Source organism: Ochotona princeps, chromosome 27 (assembly GCF_030435755.1).
Source record: "Ochotona princeps isolate mOchPri1 chromosome 27, mOchPri1.hap1, whole genome shotgun sequence".
Taxonomy (NCBI): Eukaryota; Metazoa; Chordata; class Mammalia; order Lagomorpha; family Ochotonidae; genus Ochotona; species Ochotona princeps.
The window spans coordinates 17941750-17956265 of record NC_080858.1 but is presented as its reverse complement, the minus strand read 5'-3'; the positions used below and the strand labels follow the sequence as shown (position 1 = coordinate 17956265).

General features: G+C 44.2%; 1 protein-coding gene across 2 annotated transcripts in view; it reads right to left on the bottom strand.

Annotated features, from left to right (window-relative positions):
* Positions 1-14516, bottom strand: part of LRP6 (LDL receptor related protein 6) — a 117392-nt gene that overhangs the window by 85744 nt on the left and 17132 nt on the right. The gene's annotated exons all lie outside the window — the stretch shown is intronic.

The following is a 14516-nucleotide window of genomic DNA, read 5'->3' as shown; positions in this document are numbered from 1 at the left end:
TGCACTGGGACCCTGCACCCGTGTGGGAGACCCGGAAGAGGTTCCAGGTTCCCGGCTTCGGATCGGCGTGCATCGGCCCGTTGCGGCTCACTTGGGGAGTGGATCATCGGACAGAAGATCTTCCTCTCTGTCTCTCCTCCTCTGTGTATATCTGGCTGTAATAAAATGAATAAATCTTTAAAACAAACAAACAAAAAAAACAAACAAAAAAAAGTTGTATCTTCAACAAAAATGAATTACTCAAAAAGCAATTGATAAAAGTGAGTCACCATGAGGTGAGAAACTGTGTACTTCTATACACTTCCAAGTTCTGAAAAACTCTGAAAATCAACGGCATCACTTATTAGTCTCTTTAAAATCCACATAATTCAGCAAAATCTGCACTCCTATTCATAAATACACATCTGCCAAATACACCTCAAAGCCACCTATTCCTCTCTGCTGGGACAAGGGACAATTAGATTCTCGGACAAGATTTCAAGGCCTGTCTCTGTTGGGGACTCCCAGAGCTGGAGGGAAATGGGGTGTGGAAGAGCTCCAGTCTCTGACAGCACTATCCCTCAGGGCCAGGTGGGTACAGACCGGGGCCAAGAAGAGCAAGTTGTCTCCTTTCCACTCTGACAGTTGAAACAGGTCAGTGAACAAATATCACAATAACCACAGGGAAGAAAAAAAAATACAGTACTAATAAAACAGAAATGAGTGTTAAAAACTTTGAAAAATCAGAAAACTATCCTGAATCAAGTAAACATTAAATTTAACTTTATTGTCTAGTGGGAAAAGACACTAAGGAAAAGGGGTAATTTTTTAAATAGGACTGGTGTTGTGGCACAGCACATTAAGTCACCACCTGCCATTCTTACATCCCCTACTGGAACACAGGGTTCAAGTCCTAGCTACTCTGTTTTCTAGCTCCTGGATTTGGCCTGATCCAACCCTAGCTCCTGAATACATGTGGGAAAAGGACCAGCAGAAGAAAAATTGCTACTTATTTGTCTCTATCTCATTGCCCTAAAGTAACACAGAAACAACAGACTCCAAAGGCTGCATGATTCAGGTGGGCACTGTAGCGCAGTGCATTAAGCCCAGCCGCTCTACCTCAATGCAGCTCTGCTTGCCTGGGAAAGCAGCAGAGGAGGACCCAAACACTTGGCCTCCTGCAACCACGTGGATTGGAAACCTGGAAAAGGCTCTTGACTCCTGGCAGTTTGGGGAGTGAACCAAAGAATGTAAGATCCCTTCCTCCCCACTCTGTAACTCTGCCTTGCAAATAAAGAAAATGAATCTTTTTCTTTTTAAGGCTGAATGCTATATGATTCCATTTAAATGACATTTAGGAAAAAGAAAAACTACAATAACAGAAAACAAATTGTAAGTGCCAGAGTTTGGGGGAAGAGGGATGGGAGCTAATTGTGCTGGTGGTAAACTAACAAAAGATTCTCTGTGGCCAGACTCCAACTGGGTTCCCCTGAAAGCTTTGTCAATGAGACTCAACCCTGGCCGACTATGCGTGAATAAAACACTAACACAGCCTCTAACTGTTCCAGGCACATCTCTAGGATGACCGTAACCCCCTTTAAAGTGCCTGCCTGAGGAAACACAAGGCTGCCAGAATAAAGTACTGTTTATTCCAGCCAACACCTGAAGATAGGGCCCTGTCTTCCAGCTCCAAGGGCAGGCAGAGGCCTTAATTTCACTAAGTGCCAGTTAACAAATCCAGACGGGTTTTACACGAACCACAAGCCCTTCACAGCTTTTTATAATCCTTCCCTTGCAGTCTACTCCCTCTGTTCACGCCCCTTTCCAGTCCTGTGTGCTCCCTTTAGAACACACACCGCTCTACAAACCAAAGCTGAGTTTGGCTCACACAATAAATCTTAAAAAAAAAAAAAATTATTATTTTTATTGCAAAGTCAGATATACAGAGAGGAGAGACACAGAAAAAGATCTTCCATCCACTGATTCACTCCCTAAGCAGCCACAATGGCTGAACCTGCGCTGATTGGAAACCAGGAGCCAGGTGCCTCTTCTGGGTCTCCCACACAGGTGCAGGACTCCAAGGCTTTGGGCCATCCTCCACGGCTTTCCCAGGCCACAAGCGGGGAGATGGATGGGAAGCAGCTGCCGGGATTAGAACCAGCGCCCATATGGGATTCCCGCAGGTGCAAGGCAAGGACTTCAGCCACTAGGCTGCTGTGCTGGGCCCACACATTTTACTCTTTAGCCTAATACAACAGTATATTACCGAAAAGAAATTTCTTTCCATGGTAACATCTGACTTTAACAATACAGAGCTACATGCTTTTCGTAACATTCCTAACAGCATACACTACACTGAAATTTACTATAAAGTTGTCCCTCAATTAATAAAAAAAGTTCTGTAACAAAGAGTTTTCATATCATGAACAAAAAGCTTCATCTCACCCACAAGTCAGAGAAAAATCTTATGACCATTTGAAATGCTGAAAAATTGCAAACACCCGTTCCAGAACCTTTGTTTCTGTCAACAGACTGCACCAGACAGGCCTTTCTCAACAGTGCAGATAAGCCAATACTGGCCAACAAGCAGACCATGCCCGACTCAGGTTGCTTCATCAGCTACAAATACTTTTATGTTTTTAAAGGGTTTCCAAGAAAGAAAAAAAAAGCAAAGCACGCAACAGGGACCCTATCAGGCTTGCCAAGACGGACTATTTACTCTCTGGGACTTTATAGAAAAGAGGGGCCTTCCACTCGCCAATCTTCCCTAGGCATTCACCTGCAGGCACCAATCCCCTGGGGGCCTGCCCTCAATCCCTCCCAATCCCCACCTAGCAGACAAAAAGGGCCCCCAGGTGCGGCTCTCTCTCTCTTCTCTACCCTTCTTTCCTGATCTTCACCACCTCTACCCTGTTCCTGCCCCGTTGGAATAAACCTCCTAAGATTAAAAAAAAAAAAAAAAAGAAAGAAAAGAAAACAGGGGCCTTGCCTCTCAGTGCAGCCCTGCTGGTCAGAGGGCTGACCACAGACCAGAAGCTCAGAGCCCACCTAGGACTACTGCAGCAGAATGCACACTGAAGCAACACAATCAACCCAAGTGTCTTCTCCTCTTCTAAAATGTGTCTATGCAACATCAGAAAACACACAATAAATATCAAGGTATAAACCTTGTGTTAACAACTCGAAAAAGCACTAAGGAGACTTCAGTAGTCTTTCTAGGATAAGGCTATGAGTACTTGGCAAACGGCTGCTGGATCAATTCAGAAAAACCACCAATTAAATCTCAATCATATGTGACTCTATTTTTGAACCCAAAATTACATATGACACAGTCCAACACCAAAATAAAGTATTTTAAATCATTCTCCCAGACAATGTGGTAATCATGCCTGCCATAAGCTAGGAATAACAATTACAAAAATGCCCCAAGGTTTCTGAAAAATAGCCCCCTAATTATTAAACTCAAAGCCCTTCATTTCATCTGAAGAAAAAAAAAAAAAAACATGAATTTTCTCAAACTGATGTGCTTGTTATGGTCATTCATCTAAAGTCACCTAGAATGACTTGGAAACGACCAAGCTAACTATCATGCCACAAACCAAGTGTTTAACTGAAAATTAGTTACAAGCATTAGCCACACCAAAACTCTGTTACTGTGCTTCCCCTAGGAAATGAAGACTAGGAAGAAACACACCGCATGTATTTGGTGATAATTAAAGTAGAAATACTGCAAAATACAATCATTACTCCATGGTCAAAGGATTTTCATTTTTGCTGTCAATTCGAATCTCTCTCAAATTAGAAGCTATTCAACAGTATGATCGGTCCCCCAGACCAATGAAATCTGACAAACTCTATCACTACTTTTTAAGTCAAATGCTGAAAGTAAAAGAAATAATCTACTTTTTCATTACTCTTTTTTAGGTGTATTAATTCCAAGGTTGAGACTATAATTTCTAATCGGTTTGAAATGAAACAATTCATTTAGAATGTATAATATAGCTGTTAGCTAAATCAGTGAACAATGATGCCTTTAATTTTTTTTTTTTAAAGATTTTATTATTATTGGAAAGCCGGATATACAGAGAGGAGGAGAGACAGAGAGGAAGATCTTCCATCTGATGTTTCACTCCCCAAGTGAGCCGCAACGGGCCGGTACGCGCCGATTCAATGCCGGGACCTGGAACCTCTTCCAGGTCTCCCACACGGGTGCAGTGTCCCAAAGCTTTGGGCCGTCCTCGACTGCTTTCCCAGGCCACAAGCAGGGAGCTGGATGGGAAGTGGAGCTGCCGGGATTAGAACCGGCGCCCATATGGGATCCCGGGGCTTTCAAGGAGAGGACTTTAGCCGCTAGGCCACACCGCCGGGCCCCGATGCCTTTAATTTTTTAAGACTTTTTTTTTTTAATTGGAAAGGCAGATTCACAGAGAGAAGGAGACAAAGATAAGAACTCCCATCCAATAGTTCACTCCCCAAATGACTGCAATGGCCAGAGCTGGGCTGATCCAAAGCCAAAAGCCAGGGGCCCAAGGATGTGGGCCATTCCCTGATGCTTTCCCAGGCCATAAACAGAGAACTGGATTGGAAGTGGAGCAAATGGCCCCAAAACTGGGACCCACATGGAATACTGGCACTGCAAGATGGAGGATTAGCCAGCTGAGCCCACTGATCTCTCCAATTCCAATCAATTACCACGCATCTTACTCATCCTCTTGCTTATCTTTATTTTCCCATTCCAACAGCGATAAATCTGTCTCCTCTCCAAAGCAACATGCATTTTACTTGATTCTAGAACATAATACCAAAGACAGAATTGTGATACAAAAATTGTTAACTAGGAGCACAGCCTTGTAGCCTAGTAGCTGGGCTACTGCTGGGATTCCATATGGTTCACGTCCCAGAGGCTCTACTTGCCTTCCAGCTCCCTGCCTGTAGCCTGGGAAGGCAGGAGAGGATGACCCAAAGCCTAGAGAAGCTGCAGGCACATGGGAGAGCCAGAAGAAGCTCCCAGCTCCTAGCTTGGAACTGACTGAGCTCCGGCCGTTGTGGGTACATGGGGGGGGGGGTGAGTCAGCGGGCAGAAGATCTTTCTCTCCTCTGTGTGAATCTGATTTCTAAAAACAAACAAATAAATCTTTTAAAAACAACTTAACTATACATATAAGACAAGCAACATGCTCATGCAAAATACGCACAACTGCAAGAACGTGTGGTCCCTTTCATCTGTATTCTTACCAGCCCCCTGTCATCTCCAAAGCTAGTTCGATCAACATCTTCCCCCCCCCATTTATAAAATTTGTTTTACAAATATCCTTCACAATTAGATTTTCTACCTTAGTCTGCATCCCATTCCTGGATCCTCCAACCAACTGAACTATTCTTTTGGCCTTTTCAATGTCTATTCAGTAAGATATACTCGGATATACAGTTCTGTGACAACTGTATACAGTATGCCTTTTTATGTTTATCACATTGTTGCTACATAACATCTCATTCCTATCACTCACTCCTAATACAAACATACACATTTCCAAGTTGGTCTTAGGCTACCAAACAAAATATTATGTCTATATGTTTCCAGGCTTATCTCTACGCACATACCACTTCCTCCACAAACTAGGAGACTTCAAAACACTTCACTTTCATATTACTCAGAATGGTCTGCTTATGATTAGTGCTTCAAAGAAAAAGACACTGGAGTTATATAAGAAACAGATTTCATATCCTCATTTTACAACCAAGTTCTTAAAAATGTTACTTATGTGTCTATCATTAATAAATTAATGAAACTTAGAAAAGTTATGAATTCACTATACAGCTTTTATTTCTATTTCAAATTTCCTATATATAAATTGGGATGACACGGATTAACTTATGTACCTGTCTCATCATATGGATTTTTAAACAAAAGCAATCTAGTCCCCTGAACAGTATTAGTTCACTGTAGGAAGACAGGCTGTCAAACTAAATGGCACTGTCAGAAGCTACAACACTATCACGTGAGGAAGCGGAGTGAGAACAGACATGTACAAGGCAGGGTACGCAGACCCTACTCTCTCATCACCTGCCGTATTTCAAATTAAAAGCTCTAAATACGCAGCACCCCGAACTCATTTTTTACAATTAAAATCCCAAAGTATATCATGTAAGAACCTTCTAGCTCATTTATATTGTATTATTATTCACTAATGCTTCAAGTACACAGATTTTTAGTACAAAAGTAACAGGGCCCCAAACGACAGCCTAGCAGCTAAAGTCCTCACCTTGAACGCACTGGAATCCCATATGGGTGCCAGTTCTAATCCTGGCAGCCCCACTTCTCATCCCGCTCCCTGCTTGTGACCTAGGAAAGTAGTGGAGGACGACCCAAAGACTTGGGGCCCTGCGCCTGTATGGGAGACCTGGAAGAAGCTCCTGGCTCCTGGCTTCAGATTGGTGCAGATCTGGCTGTGGCAGCTGCTTGGGGAGTGAATCAATGGAGAGAATATCTTCCTCTCTGTCCCTCTTCTCTCTGTATATCTGACTTTGCAATAAAAAATAAATCTTCAAAAAAAAAAAAAGTAATGCTCTAACATTGAGTTTCTGGATTAACAGGTAAGTAATGTGAAAGCTGCTGCTCTGTCATAAGAGCAGGAAAAAAACAAACTGATAAATCAACACCTCCTTTTAGATCCAGAGAAGCATCACTGCAGAGCTAAGCCATTACCTCCAAAAAGTAGAGAGCTTGAACAACTGAACAGTCTCACAATTTCTACCAGAGCAGAAACCTCCACAGACAGGAGTGTAGGAAAACAAACTGAAATTAGTGAATTGCTGAACTTTTAATATGATCAAATCTGGAAGACGGAAGTTCCAAGCAAGGGCATACTTGAGCTTGCCAGTGAAGACCACACCTACCCTGCAGCAGCTCAGTTCCTCTCACTCCAGCTTCCTGCGAGGGCAGCCCAGGAAGGCAGCAATGAGCACCCACATAACTGCAGACACAACCGCATTCCCAGCTCCCCATTCGGCTCCGGCCAGGCAAAGCCTCTGTGGGCACCTGAGGAGTGAAAATACACGGCAGAGAGTCTGCTGGTTCTCCTGCCTCCTGTCCCCTCGCATAAACAAACGAACTCCAAGAGACCTCAACCACAGGGGAGCGCACACTTGTTTTCTCTGAGTTTTTCTGCCAAAAGCTCCACCAAGTATTCACAGTCAAGTTCTGAAAAACATTCCCAATGGTTCCAGCAAAGGGAAAGGGAGAAATTTGCTTTTTATTTATTTTTTTTTTAAAGATTTACCCATTTCATTACAAAGTCAGATATACAGAGAGGAGGAGAGACAGAGAGGAAGATCTTCCGTCCGATGATCCACTCGCCAAGTGAGCCACAACAGCCGGTGCGCGCCGATCCGAAGCCAGGAACCCGGAACCTCCTCCGGGTCTCCCACGCGGGTGCAGGGTCCCAATGCATTGGGCTGTCCTTGACTGCTTTCCCAGGCCACAAGCAGGGAGCTGGATGGGAAGTGGAGCAGCCGGGATTAGAACCTGTGCCCATATGGGATCCCGGGGCTTTCAAGGCGAGGACCTTAGCCGCTAGGCCACGCCGCCGGGCCCGAAATTTGCTTTTTAAATATGACAGGACATTCTGTTCTTAACAAGGTCTGCCCTCAAGACAATCTACTTTATCAATGTCTAAACTATTAAACTTTTATCAGAGCCTGATGAACCTGGAGAAAGGGCAAGATCCAAAGCCAGCTCCGTCCAGCCTTCCAACCAGAGAGGGAGAAACACCTACCCGCCTCCCGCCCAGCAACCGTGCAGTCCCTGGGAAGCTCAGAGCACCGGCCCACTGCAAGACAGAGGTCTACTGCAGGGCTATCGAAGCCTTTCCCGCTCCCTACACCCAGCAACGTGTAACTCAAGGCTGAAATACCACAGTTCCTTTCACCCATTATGCCATGTCTGGCTTTCAACAGAAAAATTACAAGGCAAATTTTTAAGAAAACAAATTTTTGAGGAGACAGATCAAACACAGAACCAAAATGAGATAAGGCAGGGATGTTGCACTAAATACATCAGGAATTTAAAACAAATGTGATGAATATGCTAACAGCACTAATGAAATCAAACAGACACCATGTAGAACAGATGGGTATATAAGCAAGAGGTGGAGCTCCTCAGAAAGAATCTGCGAGAAATGCCATGAATCACAAACAGTAACAGAAATGAATGCCTCTATGGGGTTCATTAGTAGACTGCACAGAGTTGAAAAAATATCTGAACCCAAGGAGGGGTCAACAGGAATTTACAAACTTGTAATGCAGAGAAAAAAGATGAAATACTAGAACAACCGCAGAGGGTTTTACAGCACAGACATTTAGTCTAGTGGTTAGCACACCAGTCAACATGTCCACACCAAAGTGCCTGGGTTCCATATCTTGCTCCAGCTCCTAAGCCTAGCTTGCTGGCCATGGAGAATCTGAGAGGCAGCAGTGATGGCTCCTTGCCACCCAGGGAGCACAGGGGACCTAGCCTGAGTTCCCACTCCCAGCTTCAGTTGATTCAAATAAATTTAAAATGTAAAAGAAAAAGTATAGGGCCCAGCGCAATAGCTAGTACCTGAATCTTCTCCTTTCCCACCTGGAATAAATATGGGCATTGGTTCCTGTCCTGGCAGCTCCATTTCCCACCCAATTCCCTCTTGTGCCCTGGAAAGGCAGTAGAGGATGGCCCAAGGGACCCTGCACCTGCGTGGGAAACCCAGAGGAAGGTCCGCTGACATCCCATACAGGCACCAGTTCATGTCCCGGATGCTCCACTTCCCTTCTAGCTCCCATTTATGGCCTGGAAGAGCACTGCAAGACGGCCCAAAGCCTTGGGACTCTGCACCCTGTGGGAAGACCAGAGGAAGCTCCTGGGTCCCGTTTTCAGATCAGCTCAGCTCTAGCCATCGTGGAATGAAACAGTGGAGGAAAGATATCTCTCATTGTCTCTACAATTCTAATTTGCAAGAAAAATAAATACTTTTTTTAAAAAGGGGGTGAGCCTGGCACAGTAACCTAGCAGCTAAAGTCCTCACCTTGCATGTGCCGGGATCCCATATGGGCACCGGTTTATAGCCCACCTGCTCCATCTCCCTTCCAACCCCCCGCTTTTGATCTGGGAAAGCAGTAGAGGATGATGGCCCAAGGCCGTGGGACCCTGCACCTACATGGGAGACCCAGAAGAAGCTCCAGGCTTCAGATCAGCTCAGCTTCACCTGTTGCAGCTGCTTGGGGAGTGAATCATTGGACAGAAGATCTTCCTCTCTGTCTCTCCTTCTCTCTGTATATCTGACTTTCCAATAAAAATAAAAAGTCTTTAAAAAAAAAAACTTATTTCAAAAGCAAATTTTCATGTGCTATTTCACTTCCTAAATGGCTTTAACAGCCAGGGCTGGATCAGACAAAAGGTCCCCCATGTGCATGCTAGGGGCCCAAGAACTTGAGCCATCTTCTGCTGCTTTTCCACACACATGAGTAGGTTAGCTGGACTAGAAGTGGAGCAGCTAGGACTCAAACTGGTGCCAACTTAGGATGTGTTGCTGCCAGTGGCCTCACACAACATACTACAATTCCAGTCCCAACAAATACAATATTTTTTTAAAGATTTATTTATTTTTATTTGAAAGAGAGAGTTACGGAGAAGAGAGACAGTGTGCAGGCTCTCTTCTCCACTGGTGTGCTCTCCAGTCACAGTCACAGCAGCCGTAGCCGGCTGATCTGAAGCCAGGAGCCAGGAGCTTCCTCAGGGTCTGCCATGCAGGTGCAGGATCCCAAGGACTTGCGCCATCTTCCATTGCTTCCCCAGGCCTCAAGAAGAGAGCTAGATCATAAGTAGGGTAGACACACAAAGCGGCGCCCACACTGGAAACCAGCACTTGAAGGTAGAGGATTATCCAATAAGCCATGACACCAGCCTCAGTAAAGACAAATGTAAAACACCTATTTATTTGACTAGAAAGCACAAATATTCAGAGAGAGAGAGAAAGAAACAAAGTGCAAAAGGCAAGTCTGAGTCTGGTCAAAGCCAGCAGCCAGGAACTCATTCTGGTCTCCCGCACAATAACAGCATCCAAAGTGCTTCGGCCATCTTCTGCTACCTTCCAAGGCACATTCCCAGCAAGCTAGACTGGAAAGAAAGGAATCAGAACTCCAACTGGCACTCTAGTATGGAATATTTCTTGCAAACAACAGCTTACCCCAATGCGCTATGCTAACCCCTGAAGGAAAACTTCAGAGTTTCCTTATTCTTCAGATAACAGAAAAGAGTTCAAAATACCAGCAGCAGCAGTGTTTTCAACGACTACACTTTATATGTAAATGAAGTGAATGCAGCAATAGGATGGATGGGAGGAATAAGTATTACTACACTCTGTTCAATTTCACAGCCCTAAAAAATATAGTCTACAGGGCCTGGCGGCGTGGCCTAGCGGCTAAAGTCCTCTCCTTGAAAGCCCCGGGATCCCATATGGGTGCCGGTTCTAATCCCGGCTGCTCCACTTCCCATCCAGCTCCCTGCTTGTGGCCTGGGAAAGCAGTTGAGGACGGTCCAATACATTGGGACACTGCACCCGCGTGGGAGACCCGGAAGAGGTTCCAGGTTACCGGCTTCGGATCGGCGCGCATCGGCCCGTTGCGGCTCACTTGGGGAGTGAATCATCGGACGGAAGATCTTCCTCTCTGTCTCTCCTCCTCTGTGTATATCTGGCTGTAATAAAAAATGAATAAATCTTTAAAAATATATATATATAGTCTACATTTGGCACTCAGTCTCAATGGTCAGCAAATCGGTACCAAATCTCCAACTGGCACATTTCTCTCAGGGAGGCAAAACTACACGCCCAAGGGAAGGAGAAGGAAGCATAACCTGCAAAACAGAGCTAACCGTAATGTCTACAGGATAACCAGCAGGCATCTTCAGTTTATCGGGGGCAGGCACATGACACTCCTTTTTCTTCCTGGTCTTCAGTGTGAGGATCTGCTACCAAGACTTTGCCCTTCTCAAGGGAAGGCACTGGAGGTCAGGACAGAGGCACTGTGACCCTCAAGGACAGAGAGCTGTGGCGGACCCAAAAGGATCAGAAACCAGTGAGCTGCAAAGAGGCCTGGAAAACTAGAAATGTGATGCTGAGTGAGGGCAAGCTATCACACTGCAACTCCACTCTGGAAATCCAAACATCATTAGCATGAGGTGACAAGGAAAACCCTGGCAGAAGGAAAGGAAACACCCACTATGCACTTACAGATGAAAACAGGTTTGCCCTCAAGAAGGAAGAGCTCAGCAGATCAGGTTTACCTTAGGGCTCTGGACCAGGTAAGAAGACATCACTGATTTATAAGATTTTAACAATGCAAGTGGAAGTCCACCTTATATGCCCAAGTGTAGCTGCAAACCCCTCAAATACCTTTAATCTAGCTATGAGGAACACAACAAATACATATACAAAACCTCCACATAAACTTCTAAGGTATTTACTGAAACTAAATGTTCACCCTATAACTCCCAAAGAAAATTCCCAGAAAAGTGCATGCATGTGGCACACCAGCTAAGACCTCACTTAGGAGGTCCACATCCCGTGTCAGCCCAGACTGCCCTAAGAGTCCAGGTAACACGCATTCTGGGAGGCAAGCGACTCACACACTGAGTCCTTGGCACCCAGACAGGAGACCTGGGTTAAGCAGGCTCCAGCCAGAACCTGCCCCAGCTGGGAAGCGAACCAGCAAATCCAAGTTCTCTGTGTGCATGTGTACCAGGCAAAACATGATTTTTTTCAAACAAAATATAAAAAAAAAGCTTTTTCAATACATTTTTAACTTTGCAGCTTTCATATCCGTACACTAGGCAATTTTAAAACAAAAATGGATTCATTAAAAGGTTTCTGTCACTTTTTAAAATAATTCTATGACTTCAGATTTCCCAGAAACTTTACATAACCAAAGTACAGCTGCCAATGGAAAGCATCACAGGAGCAATAAATGTCAAGTAAATTATCAAGAACTGTATCTGAGACGGAGACGCAAGAGAACACCATTTACAGCCTAAAACACTGTAGTAGACAGACACACAAGAGGAGTTTAATACTAATAAATAGGGTTATTATTACTAAACCATACAAGAAAACTTAAAAAAAAAAATCAAGTGGGTAATGGTGAAACGCAACTGCTAAATGCCTGAACAACACACTAAGGTGCTAAGAGTCAATAAGGGGGACACTCAGGGGCTGCTAACTTAAAACAGAGCTGTTTTACTCTTTGGAAAAGAAAAATGCACCAGTTAATTAATCTGAAGTATAAACTCCTTGGCTAAAAGTCAGGTTCTAGAAAGGAAAACAGCAGATGACTAGCATCTTAGCATTCCGGATGTAGGGAAAAAATGTAAACTCCTGAGGAAATAAACACTCTCATGATCCTCTACTAGAATGTGACACAAACACTTTCTATTATTAAAATGTGTAGTATCTGACACTGAGACCGGAAACCTCCCCTTCAGGGCAGGCTTTTAGCCCAAGAGTTAAGACAGCCATGTCCCACATGCGAGAACCTCAGTTCAACTTCCACTGCAACTCCTAACCTCCAGCTTCCCATCAATGCAGATCCTAGGAATGATGGCTCCAATGACTGGGCTCCTGCCTCTCACCTGGGAAACCAGGACTGGGTTCTGGGCTCCTGGATCTGGCCTGGGAGAGCAGGACTGGGTTCTGGGCTCCTGCCTCTCGTCTGGGAGAGCAGGACTGGGTTCTGGGCTCCTGCCTCTCACCTGGGAAAACAGGACTGGGTTCTGGGCTCCTGGATCTGGCCTGGGAGAGCAGGACTGGATCCTGGGTTCCTGGATCTGGCCATTGCCATTTCAGACATTTGGGGGATGAGCCATAGATGGGAAAGCACTCTCTCATATGACTGTCCTGACACTCAAATAAGTAAAAAATAAAAAAAATTAATTTTTTAAATAATCAAATCTCAATGTGTCGAAAGTTTCACTCTCACACCTATAGATTACACTTCAAGATTTGCTTAATTTTATTTGAAAGGAAGATTTACAGACAGAAAAAGGGAAAGAGAGAAATCGATCTTTTCATCTGCTGGTTCTCAAATGGTCCACCAGCCAGAGTTGAGTCAATTCAAATCCAAGAGCCTGGAGCTTCCTCCAGATCTTCCATGAGGGTGCAGGGGCCCAAAGACTTGAACCATTCTCCACTACATTTCCAGTCCAAAAGCAGGCAGTTGGATGACAATTGGTATATCCAGGATTAGAACTGGATGCTGGTGCTGCCGGCAGAAGATTATCCTGATAAGCCACCACACCAGCCCCAGATTGCATTTTTGTAAAAGCCAATTTGAGCATGCTTTGGGAAAGCACACACTGTATGATAAATATCTCCTTCTGATTTCTCAAAAGTCAGACTACAGGCTTTTATAAGAAAACCTCTCTTCAGCAGCAATTATTACTAACTCTCCAATTATGTTGTCTATTTGGCTCAAACTTTATTTTGACCTCATTGGGTTCTATTTTGGCTCTGAATTAAGAGAGGATAAACATATTTACTTGATACTGAAAAACTAAATATATGCGGTTACAGCTCCACTTGCAATAGTATGCACATCTGTTATTCATCAAAAATCATGAAAACCAGTACCAGGTCATTATATGCTATTCACTAGGATCCATACGAATGTAATTTTATTGCTATGTCTGGCCTGATATTCATTTGTTCAATATTCATTATTCTGGAAAATAAATTTTAAATGGAGTGGAGAGTAGAAGATAAGCTTCACTTTAAGCGTGAAGTAGTTGAAGTAAACACATACTAAATTTTCAAGATGTCAATTTTAAAAGAATATTCTTTATTTATTTGAAAACCAGAGTAACAGAGATAGGGAAAGAGATCTTCCATCTATTGCTTCACTCCCCAGATGCCTGCAGCGAGACTGGGCCAGACCAAAGCCTGGAGCACAGAATCCCACCCTCATGTGAAAGGCCCAGATTAGAGTTCCAAGCTCCTAGCTCTGGCCAAACCTAGCACCGGCCGCTGCAAGCATTTGGGTGGCAGGGTTCCAACTATCTGAGCCGTCACCTACTCCTTCCCAGGGTGTGCACTATCAGAGAGCTAGAATCAGAAGCACAGCTGGTACCTGAATTTAAGAACCCTGACTTGGGATGTGCGTATCCTAAGCACTGACTGAACTACTGCATAAAATGCCCAAGCCTTCTAGGATGCCCTTGTATGCAGCACAGGAAATCCCAACTCCAAAAATTAAATATAAAAAGTGATTTTTGGTTGACTAGAGTAACAGTAATATGCATGCAATCACATTTCAGTATTTCATGGAGTAGATGTACTAGCTTCTTTATCCACTCATCTTTTGAGGGGCATCTGTGTTGTTTCCACATCTTTGCTATTGTAGATTGTGCCGCTGTGAATATAGGACTACAGATCCCTTTCTCATATGCAGTTTCCGTTTCCTTTGGATGTATTTCCAGAAGTGAGATAAGTTGGGTCACACGTTAGAACAATTTC